Below are 13,890 nucleotides of genomic sequence, written 5' to 3'. Positions count from 1 at the left end.
GCCCCAGTCCTTTTTATTTTGAGACAGGGTCTTGCTAAGTTACCTAGGGCCTCGATAAATTGCTGTGGCTGGCCTTGAACTTCCGATCCTCCTGCCTTACTGGGATTACAGGCCTGCACCACTGCACCTGGCTGTACTTGGTACTTTTAAACAACTAGACTCACATGGGGGTGGTTGGGCTTGCCTTGTTTTTGTTTTTGTTTTGGTTGTTGTTGTTGCTTGTGCTGGGGTGCTAAGGACCCAAGCCAGGGCCTTGCACATGCTATGCACACACTGTACCACTGAGCCATGCCCCAGCCCAAGGCTTTTTTAAAAAGAAAAGATTTTTATCTTTGGCCAGGTGTGGTGGCACACACTTGTAATCCCAGCGGCTTGGGAGGATTGATTGATTGATTTGTTTATGTATGTGTGTGTGTGTGTGTGTGTGTGTGTGTGGTGCTGAGAATCGAACCCAGTGCCTCACACACCTGTAATCCCAGTGCCTCACACAAGTTCAAAGCCAGCCTCAGCAATTTATCGAGGCCCTAAGCAACTTAATGAGGCCCTGTCTCTAAATTAAAAAATAAGAGCTGGGGATACAGCTCAGTTAGTAGAGTGCTTGCCTTGCATGCACAAGGCCCTGGGTTCAATCCCCATCACTACAAATAATAATAATAATAAGCCGGGTGGTGGCACAGTCTTGTAATTCCAGCAGCTCAGGAGGCTGAGGCAGGAGAATTGCAAGTTCAAAGTCAGCCTCAGCAACAGCGAGGTGTTAAGCAACTCAGTGAGGCCCTGTCTCTAAAGAAAATACAAAATAGGGCTGGGGATGTGGCTCAGTGGTTAAGTGTTCCTGGGTTCAATCCCTGGTAACAACAACAACAACAACAAATCTATCTTCTATTATGAAGACTTTTACAATATCCCTTAGCTCCAACATTTCTCATTGAAAATGACTATCTGGAAAGAATTGGAAGTAGCCGAGTTTGGGCTTCAGTACCTGGCTCTGTTGGTCTTGCCAAACCGCATGATCTTGAGCAAGTTATTTAATCTGTTTGGGACCAGTTTTTCTCTCTGTAAAATGGGAATAATACTAATACCTACCTCACAGAATTGCTGTAAAGATGGAAGTAAGGTAAGGAATGGGAAGAGCACAGCCCGACACAGGTCGTTAGCACTCCATAAGTGGGAGCTTCATATCCTTGTTGTTAACTGTTCAAGGTCCCCTGAATTACAAAGGTGGCTCCTTAGCTGGATTTCTCCCTTCCCCATTCATCTGGTGGATGACCAACAACGAATGAACCTTCCACACCTTTAGCTTCCACCCCCTCACTCAAAGAGGGTTCTGTCCCGCCCTAATTGGATTAAGGGCAGACCTGTTTGTAGGTCAATGTCAGGACTCTGGCTCTGGCTCTTTAAAATTATTTGTTTATTTTTTATGTGGTGCTGAGAATCGAACCCAGTGCCTCGCACATGCTAGGCAAGCGCTCTACCACTGAGCTATAGCCCCAGACCCCTGGCTATTACTTCAAAAGAAATGAAAAGCCTCTGGAAGCTTTTGATCTGAAGAAGCGTGAAATCTAACTTGGGTTTTTAAAAGCTCACTTGGTCTGCTGACTTGAAAATAGACTATAGGGGAACAGCACAGCAGCAAGGACTCCAGGTAGGAAGCAAGGTGGGCCGGCCAAACACGCAAGGACGGTGGCTGGGGCCTGAGTGGTGGCAGTAGAAGCGGGGAGAGCTACCTGGGTTTGTCTTTATTGATTGATTGATTGATTGTGGTAGTGGGATTGAACCCAGGGCCCAGTGCATGTTAGACAAGGTTCCACCACTGAGCTACACTCCAGCCCCAACTGGCTGGATGTTAGATATATAGTCAGCCCTTTGTATACCCAAAGTTTCACATCTGTGGATTTAACCAACTGTAGATCAAAAATATTTATTCAAACTTGTGGTGCATGCCTGTAATCCCAGGGATTTGGGAGGTTGAGGCAGGAGGATAGCAAGTTTGAGGCCAGCCTCAGCAACTCAGGGAGGCCCCGAGCAACTTAACCAGTCTGTGTCAAAATAAAAAAATAAAAAGGACGGGGCATGGGACTGGGGTTGTGGCTCAGTGCAGAGCGCTTGCCTAGCATGTGTGAGGCACTGGGTTCAATTCTCAGCACCACATATAAATAAATGAAATAAAGATTCATTGACATGGGGGGGGCAAAAAAAAGGAAAGAAAAGAAAAAGGGGCTGGGCATGTGGCTTCGTGATTCAGTGCTCCTGGTTCAATCCCCAGTACCCCCCCCCAAAAAAAAAAATTATTAGAACATTTCGTCTGCACTGATAACAGAGATTTTTATCTTGTCACTATCCCTAAGTAACACATTATGACAATTATTTACGTAGGATCTACATTGCATGTACCGCATGAAATCTAGAGATGATTTGAAGTCTGTGGAATGGGGGTTGGGAATTTGGCTCAGTAGTAGAGTGCTTCCCTAGCACGCACGAGGAGGCCCTGCCTTGATCCTGGCACTGCAAAAATAAAAAGGGAAACAAATCTCTGGGCAGATGTGTATGTGTTATATGCAAATACTGTGCCATTTTACATGAGGGACTTGAGCATCAGATTTGGGCATTCTTGGGTGGTCCTTGAACCTATCCCCTGAGCATACTTAGGGAGGACTGTGTTTCCAGTGTATAGCCAACAGGATTTTTGACGGGACATGTAGAGGTAGAGTCAAAGGGAGGAACACAGGATGACTCCAAGGGTTTTGGCCACAGCAACTGGAAAGATTGATAAATACGGATGGAAGGGAAATAATGGGAGGTACATGTTTTGGAGAAAAGACAAGCAGTTTCTTTTTGGCGACTCTTGGTTAATATTGGGACATCTAAGCCGAGAACAGAGCCCTTGGATCCCAACTGTTACTCTACTAAGATCAATTTCCAGTCTTTGAAAGATGTTAGGGGCCATAGTGGGGGAAAATCCATCGGTTTAGCTGGGTGGTTCTGGCTGAGCGTGTCTTGAGTTGCAGTCACTGTCATCTGGGGCTACAACCATTGGAAGGCCTGATTGGGGCTGGAAGATCCACTTCCCAGTGCACACCCATGGCTGCAGGAAGCCTCAGTTTCCGCTGTTGGTGTTCAGCAAAGAGGATGTTCCCTCTGGCTTCACGATTCAGGCCCCCTGCTCTTCATGTCCTTGTGCGGTTCTTCTCCATACGTCTGGCTCGGTCCACAGCACCAAGAGAATATGGAAGAAGAGGTATTGTCAGCAGGCACGGTGGCACACGCCTATAATCCCAGTGTCTTGGGAGGCCGAGACAGGAGGATCGCAGGTTCAAAGCCAGTCTCAGCATTGGCGAGGTGCTAATCAACTCCGTGAGACCCTGTCTCTAAATAAAATACAAAATAGGGCTGGGGGTGTGGCTCAGTGGTGAGTGCCCCTGAGTTCAATCCCTGGTACCAAAAAAAAAAAATGGGGGCAGGTGCTGGGGATGTAGCTCAGTGGTGAAATGGTACCTCCCTTACTGGGTTCAATCACTGGTCACCCCTACTCCCAGGAAAAAAAGTGGTAAGTTACTTCAGAGGCTAGGTCACAAAAGACACTTGGATTCCACCTTAGGTTTTTGTTTTTTATTTTTTTTCCTTTCTTGGATCACTTACTCCAGGAAGTCAGCTGTCATGCTGTGAGCCGCCCAATATACAGATCCTCATGGTGAAAAACTGAGGCTTCCTGCCAACAGCCATGGGTGTGCACTGGGAAGTGGTTCTTCCAACCCCAATCAAGCCTTCCGATGATTGTAGCCCAGATGACAGTGACTGCAACTCAAGACACACTCAGCCAGAACCACCCAGCTAAACTGCTTCCTAATTCCTGGCCCACAGAAACTATGACATATCACATGCTTACTGTCTTGAGCTACCAAGTTTGGGGATTAACTTGTTATGCAGCAATAAATATGTAACATATCTCTCAAAAGTCAAGTGAAGGGGGTGACCCAGGAAAATTTAGAGGCTTCTGCAAGAAGAGAGGCTGGCACCTCAAGCCACCATAGATCTCTGCTTAGGTAACAGACTCGCTTCTTAGAGCAGAAATAGAACTGGAGAGACCTGAGTCAGGGGAGTGGTCTATATTATAATTCCTGGGTGCATCCATTCAAGAGGGGTGTCTTCCAGGCCAGTGGACCCCAAAAGCAAGAAGTCAGGGCAAATCCCAGCAGCTGGGGAGGCTGAGACAGGAGGATTGCAAGTTTAAAGCCAACCTCAGCAGCTTAGCAAGGTCCTAAGCAACTTAGTGAGACCCTGACTCTAAATAAAATATGAAAAAAAGGACTGGGGATGTAGTTCAGTGGTTAAGCACCTTGATTCAATCTCCAGTACCGCCCTCCCCCCCAAAAAAAAATCTAGGGCAAGTCTCCCAACAGAGACTGAGCCAAACCTACCATAACGAAGCAGTATCTGGACACAAGTCACAAGTCACACTCAGTTAGGCAGCAACAACTACTAAAGGGAGAGGGTTTAAGGAGGAGATTAAGAGAAACTTCTTTTCCCTCTCTAACCCTACCAGGCCCCCCAAGCTGGAGAAATTATTTAGATCCTGAAAAGAAATAGGGAGTATTACAGAACCAACCCATGAGCCCTTGCAACACTAGATGCATGCTCACATGCACACAGTCACCAACTAACTGAAGGGAGGAAGGAGAGGCCAAGCCGTTCCCATCTGCAGGTCCCTGCAGCAAAAACTGGTCCCCAGAGGTGGGGGTGTCTCTCAATAGTGGAGCATGCACTAGGCTCTGGGTTCAATCCCCACCTCTGAAAGAAGAGAAGGAGAAAGGAAGGGAGGGGTGGAGGAAAGGTATTGGTCGCTAGACACAGGTGACAGGGAGGGGACACAGGTTATATAATTCAGAAATGAGATGGCAGTTTTTTATTTTCTTTTTTCTTCAAGTTATCATTTATTTATTTATTTATCTTTTTAGAGAGGGCAGCTTTTAATGGACCAGACTGGACTTTCAATACTAAAATCCATATTAAAGCTACGGGATCCTTCCAAGACCTCAAGAAGGGAATAGAGAGGGGGAAATTTGATAGAAACTGCTGAAAATCTTTATATGGAAAAGAAACAGAACCAGGACATGTCAAGACCCTGCTGAGTTGAGATTCTTCAGAAAAGTGGTAACCATTCTCTCCCTTTCACCTGAGTGCTGTGTAGGGGCTTTGAAGGGTTGGAGTCAAGACAGGTTTGAACAAGACTGAACTTCATTTCTGGGTGATCCTGAGCAGGTTTTTTAAAGCTTTCCAAACCTCCATTTGAAAATGAAACTAATAATGGTACCTATTTTAGTCAGTTTCCCGTTGCTATAACAACACACCTGAAGTTGGATGATGTATAATGGAAAAAGGTTTATTTAGCTCACTGTTTTGGAGGCTCAGAGTCCAAGATCAGACTGGACCCATTCATTCACCTCTGGTGAGGCTCTTATGGTGGATGAGGACCTGTGAATCATACTGCAAGACAGGAAACCAGAGAGAAGGGAGAGTCTAGTAAAGACCTCTTACTAGGGGGCTCCACTTCTTAAAGGTCCCAGCACCTCTCAATATTGCTAGGCTGAGGACCAAGTTCCCCACACATGAACCCCTGGAGGACAAACCCAAACCATTGCCCAAACCACAGCAGTATCCTTCCCACAACCCTTACAGGGCTGAAGCGAACGCAAACAGATGTATTGCATTCAGATGGGAGAGGAGACCCAGCAGCAGACAGCTTAAGGCTCCTATAATCCCCGTTTAGGGATCTTCCTCCATATATAAAAGCCCAGATGGACCTTTCTTGGTCCCCTGCTCATCTTAAGTGAATTGCTATACACTGGGTCAGGTCCTACTAGAGTCCATGGAAAATGGAGGAGGGACAGGATCCCAGAAGAAGGAGAGGTACCATCTCAGGAAGAAAGGGGAGAGGAAGCTGGGTAGATCAAAACAATGAAAACCTACTCCGTCTGATCTTGCCTGCACCTCGTAGGAGCCACGTGCAATTCTTTCTTTGGTTGACCAATATCCTAGTCTGTTTTTGTGACTATAACAAGATGCCCCAAACCAGGAAATGTATAAATAATAAAAGTTCATTTGGTTTATGGTCCTGTAGGCTGGGAAGTCATGAGTACCAGCATCTGTTCTGCATCTGGGGAGGGCCTCTGTGCTATATCATAACATGGTGGAGGGCATCACCTGGTGAGATGGAGAGAGTGAGCCAGCTTGGGTCTCTCTCTCTCTCTCTCTCTCTCTCTCTCTCTCTCTCTCTCTCTCTCTCTCTCTCTTCTTTTTGGTATGGGGATTGAATCCAGGAGCACTTAACCACTGAGCCACATCCCCTTTCTTTTTTATTTTTTATTTTGAAATAGGGTCCTACCAAGTTGTTTAGGGCCTTGCTGAAGCGGGCCTCAGACTTGTGATCCTCTTGCCTCAGCCTCCCAAATTGCTGGGATTACAGGCGTGCACCACCATGCCCAGCAGGTCTCCCTCTTCTTCTTCTTCTTCTTTTTTTTCTTCTTCTTATAAAATCACTAATGTCATCATTCTGATGACCAGATTTATCTAATCCCAATTACCTCCCCCAAGCCCCACTTTTAAACACTGTCAATATAGGACTTTAGGGATTAAAATTCCAGGGGACACTACCAAACTATAGCTTCCAGGGAGAATCAAACATTTGAAAATTAAGTTAGGATAGAACCTATGTATCTGATGGCGTCCTCTTGTGTTAAAGATAATGGCACCAGTCTGATCTTGGACTCTGAGCCTCCAAAACAGTGAGCTAAATAAACTTTTTTCTTTTATACATCACCCAACTTCAGGCGAGTTGTTGTAGCAATGGGAAACGGACTAAAACCGGTACCATTATTAGTTTTATTTTCAAATGGAGGTTTAGAAAGCTTTAAAAAATCTGCTCAGGATCACCCAGAAATGAAGTTCAGTCCTGTTCAAACCTGTCTTGACTCCAACCTCGAAACCCCTGGCCCAGCAAAATGAGCTAGCTGCTGAAGGTACTCCAAGGCTTTAGTGTGTTGATAGCCATCTGGGACCAACCAGAGATCTGGAATGAAGGTGTCAAAGGCTGTTCTCAATTTCTGGGTGGGGAAGGCCATAATCAGAGTGGGGAATCAGAAATTTGTCTCATTGATATGCTTGGGATGATTTATTACCACACGTGGATTGTGCCAGGAACTGTGGGTGTTTGTGGGTGCCCTTGGCATAGAGAGCATTCTAACTTCCATCAGTCCCTGCAGGGTTCCTCCAAGGGAAATTCCAAAAGGAGGCCCCAGTGCTTCAAACCATGGGTCAGTCAAGAAATCAATTTGATCAGGTCAATGCCAGATTATGTTTTTTTTTTTTAAATATTTTTTAGTTGTAGATGGGCACAATACCTTTATTTTACTTATTTTTAGATGGTGCTGAGGACAGAACCCAGTGCCTCACATGAGTTAGGCAAGTGTTCTATCACTGAGCCACAACCCCAGCCCTATGTTTCTTTGTTTTAATGGTCATACCTTCAATTTTAATATGAAAGCAGTTAAGTATTTTGTAATCAAATATACTGCATTTCATAAATGAAGTATATTTGATTACAAAGTACTTAACTGAAATCTATAGCCCCTCTGAGGCTAGGCCAAGTGAAAGTTGAAAATTTAAGAACATGGAAATTGGGGCTGGGGTTATGGCTCAGTGATAGAGCTCTCACCCTGCATGTGCAAGGCCCTAGGTTCCATCCTCAGTACCACATAAAAATAAATAAATAAAATAAAGTTATATAAAAAAATATGTCAGTCTGCTGGACTTCAAGGAATAGTATTAAAATTAAAAGAAAGAACATGGAAATTGCTTTGATATCTTCCATAAAGATGCAGAGAAAGTTGTAGAACTGACTTTGACAATTAAAGCCAGATAATTTAGAGGCATTTCCCAAAGGATTAACTGGAGTAATGGTAAATGGAATCTATGGAGAATGTCAAAGTAACCAATGACAGGGAGTGACTAGTACATTGATATTAGATAAATAATCAGGTTTAAATACTGGAGATTGCTTTTTAAATTTTTAAAAATCTTTTTTTGTTGTTGTTCTTTATAGTTATACATGACAGTAGACTGTATTTTATATATATATATATATATATATATATATATATATATATATATATATATATATATATATATAGTTGGACATAATACCTTCATTTTATTCATTTATTTCATGTGCTGCTGAGGATTAAACCCAGCACTGCACATGCTAGGTGAGCGCTCTACCGCTGAGCCACAACCCCAGCCCGAGTATTTTGACATATTATACTATATGGAGTATAACTGTATTTTGACATATTATACTATATGGAGTATAACTTATTCTAATTAAGATCCCATTCTTGTGGTTGTTCGTGATATGGAGTTACACTGGCCGTATTCATATGTAAACATAGGAAAGTTATATCTGATTTATTCTACTATCTTGCCTATTCTCATCCCTTCTCCCTTCCCCTTATCCCCCTTTATCTAATCCAAGGAAATTCTATTCTGCACCCATTATGTGTTGGCATCTGCATATCAGAGAGAATATTTGGCCTTTGTTTTTTTGGGACTGGCTTGTTTTACTAGGCCTGATAGTCTCCAGTTCCATCCGTTTACAGGCAAATGCCATAATTTCATTTTTCTTTATGGCTGAGTAATATTCCATTGTGTATATATATCACATTTTCTTTATCCATTCATCTGTTGAATAGCATCTAGGTTGGTTCCACAGCTAAGCTATTATGAATTGAGCTGCTATAAACACTGATGTGGTTGAGTCACTGTAGTATGCTGATTTTAAGTCCTTTGGGTGTATGCTGAGGAGTGGGATAACTGGGTCAAATGGTGGTTCCATTCCAAGTTTTCTGAGGAATCTCCATACTACTTTCCAGAGTGGCTGCACCAATTTGCAAACCCACCAGCAATATATGAGTGTGCCTTTTCCCCTGCATCCTCACCAACATTTATTGTTACTTGTATTGTTGATAGTTGCCATTCTGACTGGAGTGAGATGAAATCTCAGTGTTGTTTTAATTTGCATTTCTCTAATTGCTAGAGATGTTCAGATTATGTTTTCCTTTTAAGAAATTGAGGGCTGGTGACAGGCCCAGCAATGCACACCTGTAATCCCAGTGACTCAGGAGGCTGAGAAAGAAAGATCGCGAGTTCAAAGCCAGCCTCAGCAATTTACTAAGAACCTGTCTCAAAATAAAAAAATAAACAGGGCTGGAGATGCGGATTCAGTCCCTGGTACATAAAAAAAAAGAAAGAAAGAAAATGAGGACTTGGGAATGTATGAATATGTAACAATGAATCCCACTATAATCCCATTATAATTATAATGCATCAATAAAAATATGGGGAAAAGGTAGAAAATAGTAGGGCTGGGGATCTAGCTCAGTTGGTAGAGTGCTTGCCTCAAATGCACAAGGTCCTGGGTTTAATCCCCAGCACCACACAAAAAGAAAAAAGGTAGAAAATAGTAAACAACAGAAATAATACCAAGGGGTAAATGTAGTCTCAGGAAACAGAGTTGTAATTTTATATCTAAAGCCACTTTCCAAGTGCTTCCTCCTATCTTCCTATCTCTGACCTTCAGCAGTATTATTCCTATCCTGTTTAAGAAAAGTCCAATTCGTCCTACAAATGCACAAGGATACTATCATGTATAACTAAAAAGAACAAATAAGAACTTTTAAAATGCATATGGAACAGTGAACATTCTGGATACAGAGATGACTACTAGGACACATTTTTTGCACTTGAGGGACTCTCAACCCAGAGTGCAGAGAGAGGGTAATGAAGAATGCAGATGGCGACTACTTAGCAGAAAACTAGTCCCTGTGATGGTATTGGAGTGAGGGGACTTTGGTATTCTGCTTTATACACTATGTGCAATGAGAACTTGTGTTGGAAAAGTGTAACTTGAAGCTCAATAAAAGTACAAAAAAAATATGTGAATGAATAGATTAATAAAAAATAATGTGAAAGTCATGATCTGGGGAAAGAAAAGAAAACAAACCTCACATTTATGAAGCAGTGATTTCAAACACGGGCTCACTTAGTCTTTTTGATACATTCAGAAGGGTCTTGCAAATGGTGAAACCAAGGCCCTGGCGGGGTGAGGCGCTTTGCTCCAGCGTGCCCACTGGCAAACAGTAGAAGGCTTGATGTTTCCCCTATGGCTTTTTTTCATTGCCAACTTGTGACCATGAAGGATCCAGTTCCACTGTCTGCCTGGCCAAGCCACTAACTCAAGAGACAGGATGATCCAGGCGCAGTGGCGCTGGTCTGTAATCCTAGCAATTTGGGAGGCTGAGGCAGGAGGATGGCGAGTTCAAAGACAGCCTCAGCAACATCAAGGTGCTAAGCAACTCAACTCAGTGAGACCCCGTTTCTAAAGAAAATACAAAATAGGGCTGAGGATTGTTCCTGAGTTCAATTCCTGGTACCTCCCCGCCACCCTGCAAAGAGAGAGAGAGAGAGAGAGAGAGAGAGAGAGAGAGAGAAGCAGGGGAAGGAAGAGCTTTACTGGCAACAAGTTGGAATATGGAGGGTTTCCATCCAATTCCATCTTGCCAGGGTCACAGGGGCAAAAACTTAGATGGCTGGTTCTGGGAAATCTAATTTTAGGCATAGCCAGATGGGCACCAAAATGGTCACTAGGTCACTAATTCTTATGGTAATCAATTTTCCTCCTTCTCCCCCTCCTTCTTGTTTCTTTTTTTTCCCCCCAGGGCTGGGAGAAAAGGGACCCAGGGCCTTGCTTTCACTAGGCAAGGGCTTCACCACTGAACTCCATCCCCAGCCCTCTTGAATGATTTAAAATATATATATTGTTGTAGATAGAGACATACCTTTATTTTGTCCATTTATTTTTATGCCGTGCTGAGGATCAAACCCAGTGCCTCACATGTGCTGGCGTGGGTTCCACCACTGAGCCACAACCAGCCCCTCTTGACATGATCTGGATGTCGTCCATAGGTCACCAGGTGTTCCGTAAACCTAAAGAAAGATAACTGATTAGAAGGGCGCAGCCTGGCGCTGTTCTTGGATGTTTTCCCTTATTCTTCTTTTCAGGCAAGCTTGACTGCATTATTTGGGGAGTGAGGAATAGAGGAGGAAGAACGGAAGGTTAACAGCACCCGTTAACCCACTCACTCTCAGGAAACCACCCGTCAGACAGTAAGGCAAAGACCACAAGCCCTTTGTTGTAAGCCTTCATAAAAACTTATTATCTTGCTCTTCCTCAGCTTTCTCTAGTGTTTAATAGTTAATCTTTTAAAATAAAAAAGGTCTAGAAGCGGGGAGGGAAAGAGAATGTGCTGGGGATTGAAAAGGAGCCAACTCTGTTAAGTGCATTTGTGAATAGGTCAAAAGGAACCCCACTGTTATGTATCATGTGCTAATTAAAAAATCAAAACTATTTTACCACAGGTATAATAATGAAAGTTCTTTTAGGATCTTCAAAAAAAAATGAATAAAAGATCTAGGGCTAGGGATATAGCTCAGTGGTATATAGTGTGTGCTTAGCGTGCAAGAGGTGCTGGGCTGGTTCCCCAGCACCACCAAATAATAAAAACAGTGAAAAGAGAATCCATAGAGTGGGAGAAATTATGTGCAAATCATTAGTCCCTTACCTGTGTCTGGAATATATGAAGAACTATCGGCTGGTAATGTAGCTCAGTGGTAGAGGACATGCTTAGCTTATGCAAAGCCCTAGGTTCAATACCTGGTATGCTAGCACACACACGCACACACAGACACGCACACGCACGCACACGCACACATACAAAAGGCAGGAGGTTTGTTTTTTCAGAGGTGGAAGGAAAATCTTCCTGGGGTAGCCAGTCTGGGGAATAGTGGGTGCTCTGGTGTGCAGGGGGAGAGGGCAGCATGCCGGAGAGCAGGGTGGGTCCTGGGAGCTGCCCAGCCCCTCAAGTCCCTGCAGCCTAGGGCTCCTGCAGGTGCTCTGGTATAGGCCCAGGCTTCTTTGGCAAGGGAAGTTCTTGCCTTGAGGATCCTGAATGCGAGGTTTCCTTCTTCTGATGTTGCCCAGCCTTTTATAGTCCCTTTGGGCTGTCAAACCCCTCCTGAGTTTAGCTCTGCCCAGCTCCACCTCCACCTGGCCTCCATTCTTAACTTCTCACGGAGGTCCAGGGATTGCGGCTAGAGAGACATGCTGAAGGTAAAAATATATGTGTGAGTCCTCCCTAAAAATCCTGGCCACATCATTTCCATCATCATCATGGTTACTGAGCACATTTACCGAGCTCTTGCCACAGGCCAGGTATCTAGGGAGTACTTATTGTACAGCATGATGCAGAACTCTAGAGTGGGTGACACATGCCTGTAATCCCAGTAACTGAGGAGGATAAGGCAGGAGGATGCAAGTTCAAGGCCAGCCTCAGCAACTTAGTGAGGCCCTAAGCAATTTAGTGAGAACTTTTCTTGAAATAAAAAATAAAATAAAATAAAAAATGAAGATGTGGCTTGGTGGGTAAGTGCCCCTGAGTTCAATTCCCAGTACCAAAAAAAAAAAAAGAATATTCAAATCCCAGGTCTTAGAAGGAATCAGCCGCCACGCAAGCCTCCAGCATACCTCCAGAACTGTGCTCTGACCTCCTGCCTGCTGTGGTACTGCCCCCAAAGGAGACATTTTGTCTCATGGCCAGGGGACCTCTGAAGCCCTCTTATGCAGTTCATGCAAACTCTCCCTCAACTTGGAGCCTCTGGCTTGTGACTTCCTGCCAGAGGTAGATTCTTTCCTTGGCCTGGACCTGCTGACCTGATGTTTCCATTCCCTCCTCTGGCTCAATGAGGCATGTGTCAGGTAGAAATCCTGATGCTCTCCCACCCAGGTCCTCAAGTCCCCCACTTGCTGGGATGACCTGGGCTGGGATTTGAGCCAAGTCAGTATTCCTGCTAATTCCATGCTCTCTCTATGCCTCTGCAGAGGGACAATCGCCCTTCCCCCGCTGAGACAATTTAATGGGATGCTCATATCCTGCAAGTGCTCTGGGTTTGCATAGAGAGCTGGTGTACAGGACAGTTTGTACTGACAATGGCCTGCACCACCTCCAACCAGCCTCTCCACCCAGAGCCCCTGGCACCCTCTAAGGGACTTCCAGTGTGGAACCAGGGCACACCTCAGACTCTGGGTACCACCAGAAGATGAGCAGCTTCTTTGCCCACAGTTCCCTCATCTTGGGGACCCAGAGGGTCAAGAGGGCTAAGAATCCAGCCTGGAAAGATTAGATCCTAGGTGGCTGATTCCGAATCTCTTGACATCATCCAATCCCCAGCATTAGCATGACTCCAGGTACAAACAAAGGGGCAGTAAACCTTTGAGCCTGATCCTCTGCCCAGGGCCAGGAGCGGGTGGTTTCCACTGTGGAAGGCACAGACCCATTGCCACAGGGTTTATGCCTAAAAGAACCAAAGACCTCATGAATGGAGTGCTTTGTCATGCTTAGGGCCGAGAAGACCTTCCCCAAACTCCTTACTTGCTAAAGGAGGCATCTCAGGTGAGTAGGATTGAGAGAAACAAGTCTGACTATGTCCCCCCAAGCCTTCCTCTGTCCCCCAAGGGAGAAGGGCTTCTGCCATTCTCACAGCCTGATTCGGGGAGCCACACATGGTTCAAACTTCCTGACTCTGCATTTTATTATCTCCTTTTCTCCATGTGGTCCCCTAACTCTGGGGGAGAGGTATTTCAACATGGCAGATGCAAAAGGTCAGATGCCCTTGTCATCAGTTAGGGTGTTGAACGGCCCCCTGGAAGGGTGAAGGGGATCTCAGGTTGGCCCTGGGAGGCTCTTTTTTGTTGTTGTTCTTTTTAGATACACATGAGAGCAGAGT

Source organism: Marmota monax, unplaced genomic scaffold (assembly GCF_021218885.2).
Source record: "Marmota monax isolate L192 unplaced genomic scaffold, Marmota_monax_Labrador192_F-V1.1 WCK01_AAM20220418_F8-fsc00178, whole genome shotgun sequence".
NCBI classification, from domain to species: domain Eukaryota; kingdom Metazoa; phylum Chordata; class Mammalia; order Rodentia; family Sciuridae; genus Marmota; species Marmota monax.
This window is presented reverse-complemented; position numbering follows the sequence as displayed.